Source organism: Antedon mediterranea, chromosome 5, assembly GCF_964355755.1.
Source record: "Antedon mediterranea chromosome 5, ecAntMedi1.1, whole genome shotgun sequence".
Lineage (NCBI taxonomy): Eukaryota > Metazoa > Echinodermata > Crinoidea > Comatulida > Antedonidae > Antedon > Antedon mediterranea.
In genome coordinates, this window is record NC_092674.1 from 1,780,322 (window position 1) to 1,792,504 (window position 12,183).

At 32.0% G+C, this 12,183-nt stretch overlaps 1 long non-coding RNA gene across 1 annotated transcript; it reads right to left on the reverse strand.

Annotated features, from left to right (window-relative positions):
• Window positions 1-5,178: 5,178 nt before the first annotated feature.
• Window positions 5,179-9,358, reverse strand: LOC140050049 (uncharacterized). Its single transcript, XR_011845355.1, has 4 exons — window positions 8,863-9,358; window positions 6,260-6,335; window positions 5,554-5,604; window positions 5,179-5,360 (listed from the first exon to the last, which is right to left on the reverse strand). It is a non-coding gene; the product is annotated as an uncharacterized lncRNA (long non-coding RNA).
• Window positions 9,359-12,183: the final 2,825 nt, after the last annotated feature.

The window sequence follows — 12,183 nt, forward strand, 5'->3', positions numbered from 1 at the left end:
GCCGGGGCGACTTTGTTTTGGGGCGACTTTGGGATGGGGCGACTTTGTATGGGGCGACTTTGCGATGGGGCGACTTGACTAGCATCCTTTAGAAGTACATCTATTCAAACTTTAAAAAATTATTTATTTCCATGGAAGAAGTACTAGATCATCACTACAAAGCCATCATTCTTTTAGGGGATTTTAATATTCGTCACCAAAGACAATATCTTGTAAATAAGTTTGAACATCTTATTTTTGACTCCATGGAGTCGCTTGATTTTGTACAAATGGTTAATTTTCATACAAGAATAGCTAACAATACTGTTGAAGGCAACACCTTGGAATTAATTTTTAGCAATAGGCCTGAGTTGTTCAATATTGAACAAATTGAAGGTCTGGGTAAAAGTGATCATGTGGGTGTGAAATTTAATATGAATGTAAAGTTAACTGGTTTTCGAAAACTACAAAATCGATCAAAATTTCTGTACTCAAAACTTAACCTATTACACGAAGAATTAGAATCTGCAGATTGGAATTCGTGCCTAGTTGTAAATGATGTTAATACATCATGGATACATTTTAGGGATATGCTTTTGAAAGTGTTTACCCAGCAAACAATTTTACGTTTTGGTAACGTTATAATTACGTTATTTTTTTGTTATAAAAACGTTTTCTAATAACGTTGTACGAACGCAAAAATGTCGACCTTTTTATACGACTTCAATTCAATTCAATTCAATTCAATTCAAAATTCTTTAATCATCCCACACGGGGCAATTCAAATAAAAAGGTCTGGATTAAAATGATCTTACAAAATATACAAAATATCACAATACACAGAACAAAATAGAAAAAAAGTCAAGTCAAGGTTCAAGAATTTAAGAGTCGAATAGCCACTGGCAAAAACGAATTCCTTTTCCGGTTTGTTCTACATGCCGGGCATCGAAAGCGACGCCCATGAGGCATGAGCTCGAAATCACTGAACAAGGCATGGTTAATATTTTTTAGAATAGCTCTACTTTTTTCTAGAGTTTGCATGTCACAGAAAGAAGATAAGCTACGAAGTTGACAACCTATTAATTTAGAACTTAAGTTAACAATTCTTTGTAGTGAGTTTTTCTCTTTGACCCTAAGACTAAAAAACCAGCATATAAAGGAAAAAGTTAAAACGTTCTCAATAAAGGAATTATAAAAAACCCTAAGAATTACTTTATCGACATTAAAATGGTTCAGCTTCCTTAACAGATAAAGTCTCTGGTGTCCTTTCTTTACTATTGCCTCTGTGTTTAATTCCCAGCCGAGATTGTCCTCAAATATAGTACCTAGGTATTTAAAGGAATGGACAATATCGACTGGTTCGTCATTTATAATGGATACCCAAGGGTTGCGTCCTTTCTCCTTCCTAAAATCTACAATCATCTCCTTGGTTTTGGTCACATTGAGTTCCAAGTAGGAGTTTCCACAAAATTGGATAAAATCATCTAAAGCGGAACCATGGCCGTCCTGTGAATTTTGAAGGAGAGACAGCAAGACAGTGTCGTCAGCAAATTTAACAAGATGACTATTGTCCTGTTTGCTGCGACAGTCATCCGTGTATATAATATACAGGAGAGGAGAGAGGACGCAACCCTGGGGGGATCCAATACTTGTCATACGTACATTCGAGTGTCTTTGGTTAACTAAGACCCTCTGACATCTGTTCGTAAGAAAACTTATAATCCATAATACAAAATCACGTTGAAAACCAAAATTCGAAATTAATTTGTTTGCTAAAATATAAGGGTGCATGGTATTGAAGGCAGAAGAGAAGTCGGCGAATAACATTCTGGCGTGAGATCGAGGCAGTTCAAGGTGCTTGTACAATGTGTTTAATAAAAAAAGCTTGGCATCCTCAACACCTCTTCCAGACCTGTATGCAAACTGCAGTGGATCGAGTTTAGACTCTACAACAGACGTGATGTAGGTTTTAACTATCTTTTCAAAGATTTTCATAACAAGAGATGTCAGCGCAATAGGGCGCAGATCATTCAGTTGTTTTATGACAGTCTGTTTAGGAATAGGTTTTATAATCGATTCTTTCCAAAGATTAGGAACTACATACTGGTTTATAGAGGTCTGGAAGAGGTACCGAAGGACACCACTGAGCTGATCCGCACACGACTTCAATGTTCTGCCCTCAATACCATCGGGACCAGAACTCTTATTTACATTTATATTCCTGAGTAATGTTCTAACATGATCCTCAGAAATAATAATTTCATCTACATGCGGATCATTATTGCCAACAGTGTCGTCTTTTAAATCGTGTTTTTCAAACCTAGCAAAGAAGTCGTTTAATCTATCTGGCAATGCCTGGTCATCAATACCCTCTACATTTATTTTATTTCTTTGTGTTTTATCAGCTGTGTTTATAGACGCCATATGTTTAATTCCTTGCCAAGCACTACGAATACATCCACTACTAAACTTATTTTCAATTTTTCTCTTATACATGTCTTTAGCCTTACGGACAGCTACTTTAACTTCTTTATTTATTTGCTTATTATCGTGAGTGGTGCCTTGGTAAAAAATCCGTTTCTTCTTATTTAATATGTCTTTCAACTCTTTCGTAACCCACGGCTTATTATTTGCAAAAACGACAACCTCTTTTTTCGGTAATACTGAATCAACACAATAATTTACATATGATGTTATAACATCCGCCATTTCGTTTAGATTTGGTGACGACTCATAAAATACTTGCCAATCAGTGCATTCAAAACACCCTCTTAGACTTTATAACGTCCAAAATAACGTGTTTATAACGTTTTTTGAACGTCCTCAATAATGTTCATAAATAACGTGTTAAATACGTATTTATAACTTCTACAATAACGTTGCACGAACGAGAAAATGTCGACCTTTTTATACGACTTTATAACGTCCAAAATAACGTTCAAAATAACGTGTTTATAACGTCTTTTGAACGTCATCAATAATGTTCATAAATAACGTATTCAAAACGTATATACAACTTCTGCAATAACGTTGATAAAAAACGTGTCCTAAACGTTTTTTTAACGTTTTATGTAATGTTTGTAAATGACGTGTTTGCAACATGTTTTTAACGTCCAAAATAACATTCATACATAACGTATGCAACGCGTTTTTATAACGTCCTAAAAATGTTCACAATTAAAGTGTTAGGAACGTGCCTTCTACGTTTGTAAATGACGTATTTGCTACGTGTTTTTAACGTTCTCAATGTTTTTAAATAACGTATGCGAAAACAGAAGTGTAAACTTCTCTATGCAGGATCCTTGCCATCGTTTATGCTATGAAACTGTATTTATAAACGATGAGTAAATAAATGTGAATTGAATTGAATTAATTATGACTTTCGCACATACGAACTAGTAACGTTCATTATAACGTACCAGATACATTTTCAAATCGTAGTTTGATAATGTTACATCATAAACTTTTTACCACTGACGACGTATTTATAACGTCCATATTTGACGTCCTGAAAATGTAATACTGTACTTAGTTATATACAACGATTTGGCTAACGTTACCACATATTATTATATATAGTGTTCTGCAGATATACGCGTTACATAGCTCGTTATTTGTTAAAACATGTAGTTAGTACTGTATAAGACATATAAAAACAAGCAATTTAAAATGAAATATTGTTTTTGATTTATTCTATTATCTGATTAAAAAAAGACATAATGTATTGCAAATAGCTTAAGAGGTAGGAACTTGATTATTATTAGAGAGCTTTCGCTATTTTTGATCTGGAACGAGAACCAGCAGTAATTACCCGTTCTCGATGATACGGAGATCGATAATGAGAAACATTGTTCTTAAACGAGAATGAGCAAATTTGCCTATAAGTCGTCCTCCTCTCTGCTGTCTGGCACATTCCGTTCCTGAAAAGATAACAAATTGTAAAACTAGGTAAATAAAATTATCTCTTAGCAGCAAGTCTTTAAAAAAAAATTTTAAATGTTACTAGTTTACAAAATTTAATTATTGTCATTCTAATCGAATTTTCCCCACGTTTAAATTATAAATGATTTTGGCTATTGACTATTTGGTGTTTTTTATGTGGTTGCACATTCCCTATAAAATTTACATTACAGTATGTAGTTGTTATGTTTATTTCGTATTGGATAGTGTTGTTGGGTCTAAATACCAAGCCCTATCAGTATAGTACCAGACGTTAGTTGTAATTGGATAGTGTTGTTGGGTCTAAATACCAAGCCCTATCAGTATAGTACCAGACGTTAGTTGTAATTGGATAGTGTTGTTGGGTCTAAATACCAAGTCCTATCAGTATAGTACCAGACGTTAGTTGTAATTGGATAGTGTTGTTGGGTCTAAATACCAAGCCCTATCAGTATAGTACCAGACGTTAGTTGTAATTGGATAGTGTTGTTGGGTCTAAATACCAAGTCCTATCAGTATAGTACCAGACGTTAGTTGTAATTTACTTTATTCCAACATTTGTATCCCGTAACTTTACATTAATTATTCGTTTGAGTGCGATTGTACGAATGGGTTTTATTGCTTTATATACCACTTGGTGAAACTGAACAATAATGACTAGTATCTTTCAGTTTGTAAACTATTTAGTCTTTAAACTGATGCGGACTATAGTAAACTTCATCATTACAATATGAGTGATACGTAAAAGCATGGAGGAATAAGTTATTTCGCCATGTTAAAAAATAAAATGATAAATCAAATTAAATTTATTCTTACCTTGTATCTTGAGCCACCTGGTCTGTTGGGAGCGTGCTTCAGTGTTTCAGCAATCTCTATCTCACATTGCTTCAATCGTTTGTGGGTGAGCTCGCATACACGATTCTAAAGATGAACAATTTGAATGAGAGTTATTAGTCACAATGTACACATTTAAAACTTTAAAATTCTGTATTAGCAGTAAACATTAATGCCATTATGACATAAATTGTTGTTAGTAAATAAACGACTTATAATTTAGAAAGTTCAGTACTTTTACATTATGCGCGCGCCGAACACATAAGTACTAATGTGCATGAGCACATTTGGTTTTAAGCGTCTAGTATTATTTGTCTTATTTGACCTCCTTTCACACTTCTTTGGTTTTTTTTTAAAGTACAAGTATCCCTATATATTTTTTTCAAATTAGTTTGATTACCTTATTGTTTATTACTATGATACCTGTTATCATTGTTTCACATAACTTGTGTGTGAAAAAAATTGAATAAAAGAAAAGAAAAGAAAGAAAAATTGAACTTCAAATACAAATTTTTAACGGCTACTTAAAAAAGGGGTATATTACCAATCATAGAGTCCTTACAGAGAAGCGACCGATGTTTCCGTTATTTCTTCTATCTTGTCATTTGCTACGATAATAAAAAAAAATATTTCAATAGGCATAGTCTGTGAGAATATACCTGTTAGCCCCCTGGTCTATAACTTGCCAAAAAACAAAGTATAAATATTAGCAACTACTACTGTATACTTGACAACATTATTTCGCAAGTACTGTAATAATGAAGGTAACTCAATGTTTAAATTAGAGCAACTATGACTTACTATGTATTGTTACCGACTCTTGAGCCATGCTGTCATCACTTTCACTATCATCTATAATTAAATTAAAAATAACACATTATTAATTTAACATAAGTCTTTGTTTAAATTGATTTTCTTTTAAACGCTTAACTTAATTACTTTTTGGTTCCATTTTTTCCAAAAGTATTCCCAAGATGAGAAAGAGAAAACATTGACAGTATGGGTTTTGCTAAACCCAGCAAACCTCCCAAAAAACATAGCAAACCCCACCGAACTAATATAAAAGTGATTGAATCATGTACTGTACGACCCACTGGGTATATCCATGTAAAAAAAAATTAAATTTCTACTGTTAACTACTTATTTTGGGGGTAAAAAGACAAAACAAAATATTAAATTGTTGTAAAAATACTTTTAACTGAAATGTTTAAATTAATATTTAAATTAAACAAATTGAAATCTTATTTAAATGTAGAAATACATTTGATTGTTTAATTAAGGAAATGCATGGAAGAGTTGGCAAGTAAGCGACTTTTTTATTTTTAAATATTCATCTACAAAAGGGAGTCCGGACTCATTTTAAACTGAATAAATCATATAACATAAAAATGACATAATGTTTTAGCACAAAAAAACAGTAAATTGTCAGCATGTTAACTTAGTACTGTAGCATATTTAAAACAACAAACAAGTGCAATTTTGTGAATGATAAATAAAAATAACTCACCGAAAATGTGTCTATAAAATAGAAGTTGATGATGATTTGGTTTTGAGTTATTTTAGGCTATGCAGTCTTCTAAAATCTGTATAAAAAATGTTGATAGTCATAGTTACCTTTTCAAATTAGTAAAGGTCTTGAGTTATTTCATATTTCAAGAATGTTTTTAATGATGAATTTATCGGGTGCCGAATTAATCTAGCCAAAGCCAGATATATAAAGTTAAATATAGAGTTACGACATTGGATTATACTGTAGTCACGTGATATGTAGATCAATTTTATGTCAAACTTGTCTCCGTTAATGCATGTAAAGTATAGGAGCAAGAAAATACTTTAAACTTTTTCTTATAATTATTTAAAAAATGTAATTGCACATTTTACGTTGAAATATCGATGTGCACAGCGTACAGAAGTACTTGCGGCAAAGAATATTGCGCGCGCGTGCGCTAGTACATTATAAAGTTCGATTGATTGATTTTGGAACGAAACATCCCGTAACTACGTCCTATTAATAACAATTATGTAATATTTTCAATTCATAATTCATGCTTTGATGACTTAAAAAAATAATAAAGTGTCATGGATATATTTGTTAATATATTGAATAGGGTATGAACAATATTAAAATGAAGGCAAATTATTACAAATATAATTATTGTTATTATAGACCCAATATATTTATAATGATTGCAATTTTTATTCTGTTTTATATAAATTCTATGTTACCGGGTTGTTAAATGTTTATCCTTGTTAATGTTATTTTGCCACCAGCACTATCAGGAGAGTCTTTTATAGCGATATTTTTTGCTTTTTGACAATCCGCCAGGATAGTGTTCTGCGCTTTTTCTCTGCTTGTTGTTGTTCTATGTTATATACTTTTTGTATTGTTTTTGTATTATTTTTTCTGGATAATAAATGAATATGAATATGAATATATATATATATGTTACCAAATTAATACCATTAATAAAATTAATTACTAAAATAAAAACGGAATATAAGCGTTATTTCATAGACAAAAAATCTAAAAATAATGCATGAACTACAGGAAAATGCTCGGCTCTGATACAAAACAGAGCCATATATATAAAGAGTTACGCCATTTTTGTGTCAAAGAATTCGCACGCTGAAGGCGCGCGCGTCTCTTTTGTATAGCGTTTTCCTGTAGTTCCATGCATTATTTTTAGATTTTGTTGTCAATGAAATAACGCTTAGATTCCGTTTTTATTTTAGTAAATAAAGTTATTAATGGTATTAATTTGGTAACATATATATATTGTGTCTATAATAACAAAAGAATAAATGCTAGGGCCTACATGCAAGTCAGGATACATCAAAGCATGAACCAATACAAAAAACACACAAATTCACCCCTCTTTTTATACAGTATATGGCTCTCTGTGTGTTTTTGACACAAAATTTCAGAGACTCGTTCATCATTTCATTTGTAATAACTTGCCTTTATTATTTTAATGTTGTTCATACCTATTCAATATATTAACAAATATATCCACGACACTTTATTATTTTATTTAGTCATCAAAGCATGCATTATGAATTGAAAATATTACATAATTGTTATTAATGGGACGTAGTTATGGGATGTTTTGTTCCAAAATCAATCAATCGAACGTTATAATGTACTAGCTTACGCGCGCGCAATATTCTTTGGCGCAAGTGGTTCTGTACGCTGTGCACGTCGATATTCCACCGTAAAATGTGCAATTACATTTTTTTTAATATAAGAAAAAGTTTAAAGTAATTTCTTGCTCCTATACTTTACATGCATTAACGGAGACAAGTTTGACACAAATTGATCTGCATATCACGTGACTTAAATCCAATGTCGTAACTCTTTATATATATGGCTCTGATACAAAATAGACGGGCGCGCCCTCAGCGTGCGAATTCTTTGACACAAAAATGGCTTCTAATTTTCAATGTCGTAACTCTTTATATATATGGCTCTGGTCAAAGCTAGTCATTAAGGTCGTGCTAACAGTGAACAATTTACATGGTTTAGAAACTACTGTACTATTCATTTAGCAAAAAAACATATGCATGTTATATTTAATGGATCTCACTCCATCATCATGACCATTTCTAACTATTAAGTTAATTTACAACTTTATAACATTAGTAAGTAATGATAATATAAACGAAACCTATAGTCTATAGGCCCATCCTTTGTAAATACTAAATAGTTTAATAAGTACGGTAATTAAACGTCAAATGTGATCACTGTAAAACTGTAACAGTTTATAACCAGGTCTAGGCTAGGCCTAGTAGTAAGCCTAATTAGATTTGGTTTTCTAAAAAGGTAGTATAAATTAACATCGCAAAATTGTATTATTTATTGATAATGTATTCCAAACAATAAATAAATAAACCATGTTTATGTTAAATAAATATTCACGGATTTTTTAATATCTAGTAACATAGAGATATTATAATATCTATTATCTATTATACACTATAATATCTCTATGCTAGTAATTACATAAGCAACCTACATTGCATTGTTTTCTGTAGGAAAAGATACAAAGCATCGTCGATTAACCAAAAATTAAAAAGCCTCAATATATAACGATTAATGAAACAATAACTCACCGCAAATATATTGGCTTGATAGAAGTTGTTGTTGATAATAATTAGGATAGTTTACTTGATTTTTTGAACGAGCTTCTCTTTTTCCGCAGCAGAATGCAAGTGACACGTATGTATTTAGAATTTCAATCCCGCGCCGTGTCGAATTTATTATTCTGAGCTCCGTCTGTGATTGGTTGATACCCCCTGATATGTAAAGAAGGCGCAGTGCCGATGACTCAAGCAAGCTTTTTAAATGGCGACGTTTCACCTCCACGAATACAATTATTTATTTTGAACAAATAATGTTTGTAGCTCTAAAACAAATTGACTAGACTTCTATAGTTTGAACCTATACTTTATAGATCCATGGTTTGATCAACCCAGTATTATTGTAGACTATTTAGCCCTATTTTAGCATTCCCTATTTAGCATTATTGCGCTTCATTTATGATTATCATAACCCTTTATTAGTAGATTTTATATTATGTGAAACTTTAGTCTATACTCTATATGTAGCTCTTCACAAAATAATAACAATAATAACTTAAACCCAGGTTCTCAATTTCAGCTACAAAATCGATGAAACACAGAATTCCAATAGAAAATGCTTTTTTTAATTATAACACAACTGCTTACTTTTAAAACTCAATACTAACTACACAGATCTGACTCATATATCCAATTTCACAGTATTCCATGATAACACGTACAGTACAGGCTATAAAACTTTCTTATTCCCCACGACAAAACCCACAAAATTGAGCCAGTTGTTATGGAAACCTAGATAAAGGAGGTACAATCTTAATTAATTCAGAGTGTGGAATGTGTAAAATCAAACTATCATTGAGGATATACAAGCTACTAAGTAAATATGAACTTAAATACAATAAGATAACAATACTGATTTTAGAATATGATTTGATTTGATTTGATTTATTTCGGCATCAGTACATAAAATATCACAGACATACAATTAAAATTGGCAAATATAAAAATACCAAAATAAAACAAGGATGCCAAGGATAACTCATAAAAGTCCTCTACGGACTTGTTTCCAATGAGGTCCTTTGAAAGAACAGCAAAAAAGACAAACAAAGCAACATATAAAAATTACAAAAAAACAGCAAAAAGGACAATCGAAAAAAGAAGAAGCGCTAATTAAATAGTTTCTAGAGCTAGTGAACGTTTCTGTAGATACTTTTTAACTTTACTTTTAAAACAACAAACAGTTTGTGATTCCTTAATGTTAATTGGTAAATTATTCCATTCTTTAATAGCATTGTAAAAAAAGGTCACATGTGCCATTGGCTTGATAGTTGGGATTCTAAAATTAAAATTGCATCCCCTAGTATTGTAATTATGACTGTCTGAAATATCGCTACATATAGATATTTATCACTATTCCTAGAGCCTAATAACTGAATTTCTTTTTATTCGTAAATTTAAATTTACTTATTTATTGGATAGAACATCCCATAAACAGCTTTTATCTTTAGATTTACTTGTACAAGTTAATAACGTTGACCTTATACTTTATTCTGTAATTGTTGGCTTTCTGGAAATTAACGACCTTACATTCTTGTAATGTATGATCAAGTTACCGACATTAGCAATAAGCTGATCAACAGGTTAACTATACATTATTCAACAGTAGGCCACTGGCCCAAGTACCATAATACAAAATAATAAGCCTACATAAAATTAAATGTAAGTAGCAGTAAAAGCATAAAGATCGTACCTAAAGGCAAAGGTAGTGTTAAAAAAAGACCTCCGTGTATATCCCAAGAGGTTGTCAGGTTAAGTCGAAAAAAGAAAAGAGCCTATAAAAAGGCTAAAGCAAAACCAGAAAATGTTAATCTATGGGACAGGTATAAGGTAATTAGAAATAATGTAAAATATATGTGTAAAAAGAGTTACTATGAATATGTAAAACAACTAGCAACAAACTCAAAAGACCAAAAACCTGTTTGGGCGTTCGTTAAAGCTAAACGACATAAATGCTTTCAACAAGTTTTAAGATTGATAACATCACAACAGATGATCCTAGTGTAATTGCTAATAAATTTAATACATTTTTTCATAGTAACTTTTCTAAACCTGTACCCAATGATAACCAGATGATAGCTTCATTGGTCGATCCTCCTCTTTCTGATCTGCTGATCAATGAAGCAGATGTTAAAAGTCTGATTACTTCTTTAGATGGGAATAAATCCCCAGGGCCTGACGGTATCTCCCCTAAAATGCTTAAACTGTCATCTTACACAATCATTTCATGGTGTTTTGACTGAGATATTTAATATCTCAATTAAAACCGGTAAAGTCCCAGCTGACTGGAAAGTAGCCCATGTAGTACCAATACATAAATCAGGCCCTAGTGACAATGTTGTAAACTATCGCCCCATCTCCCTGACGTCAGTGGTCGGGAAAATGCTTGAGCGCTTTATTGGAAAGCACATGGTTTCTCATGCTGATAAACTTGGCCTTTTGCCTTATAACATCACTTTCAGATTGGAAAGATGTATTATCGGGGGTACCCCAAGGTTCCGTGTTGGGACCTACGTCCGTATTCTTAAACCGGACTTTAGTCGTAGTTCGAGCTAAAACTAAAAAAATGACGTCATTTTAATTCATAAACCGAACATCAACTAAATCACCGACTAAAATCAGGCCAACCTCGACTAAATCGAGACGGATTTTGATCGATTTTTTTAGTCCTGGAGAGGGCAGGCTAAATGGTCGACTAAATGGTTTTTAAACGATGTTTATAAAAAACTTAACAGTCATTGAGTTGTTATATTGGCCAGATATTGAAGAATGAAATATCTATATTTATAATAATAATAAATAATATATTTATACAGGATAAAACAATCAGATAACAGTGTATCTGTTTTACATTGTGGTCCTGTCTTAATCAAAATATACAAAAGAGAAACTTAATTAAATATAATACATGTCAGTTTTTTATGAAAAGAAATGAGATTTGTATCTAGCCTTAAAGGACGTAATTGTTGGTGCCGATTTAATATTAATTGGTAAATTGTTCCATATTTTTGCGCCTGCAACTTTAAAGGACGAATTCATTTTACTAAGGGAGTATTTAGGTATTGTTACATTCAAATTTTCTACTCCACGTGTTAAGTGGGTGTGAATATCGCGAATCAATTCAATTTCATTTACTAATCTAATTGGTGCAAGGCCGTAAACACATTTATACATTAGACATGCTAGGGAGAAATCTCGTTTCTCTTCAAGAGTTTGCCACGATAGGTTCTGGATGATGTTGTCACCCCTTACATTAATATAATCGAAGTTGTTAGTTACAATTCGAGCAGCTCTTTT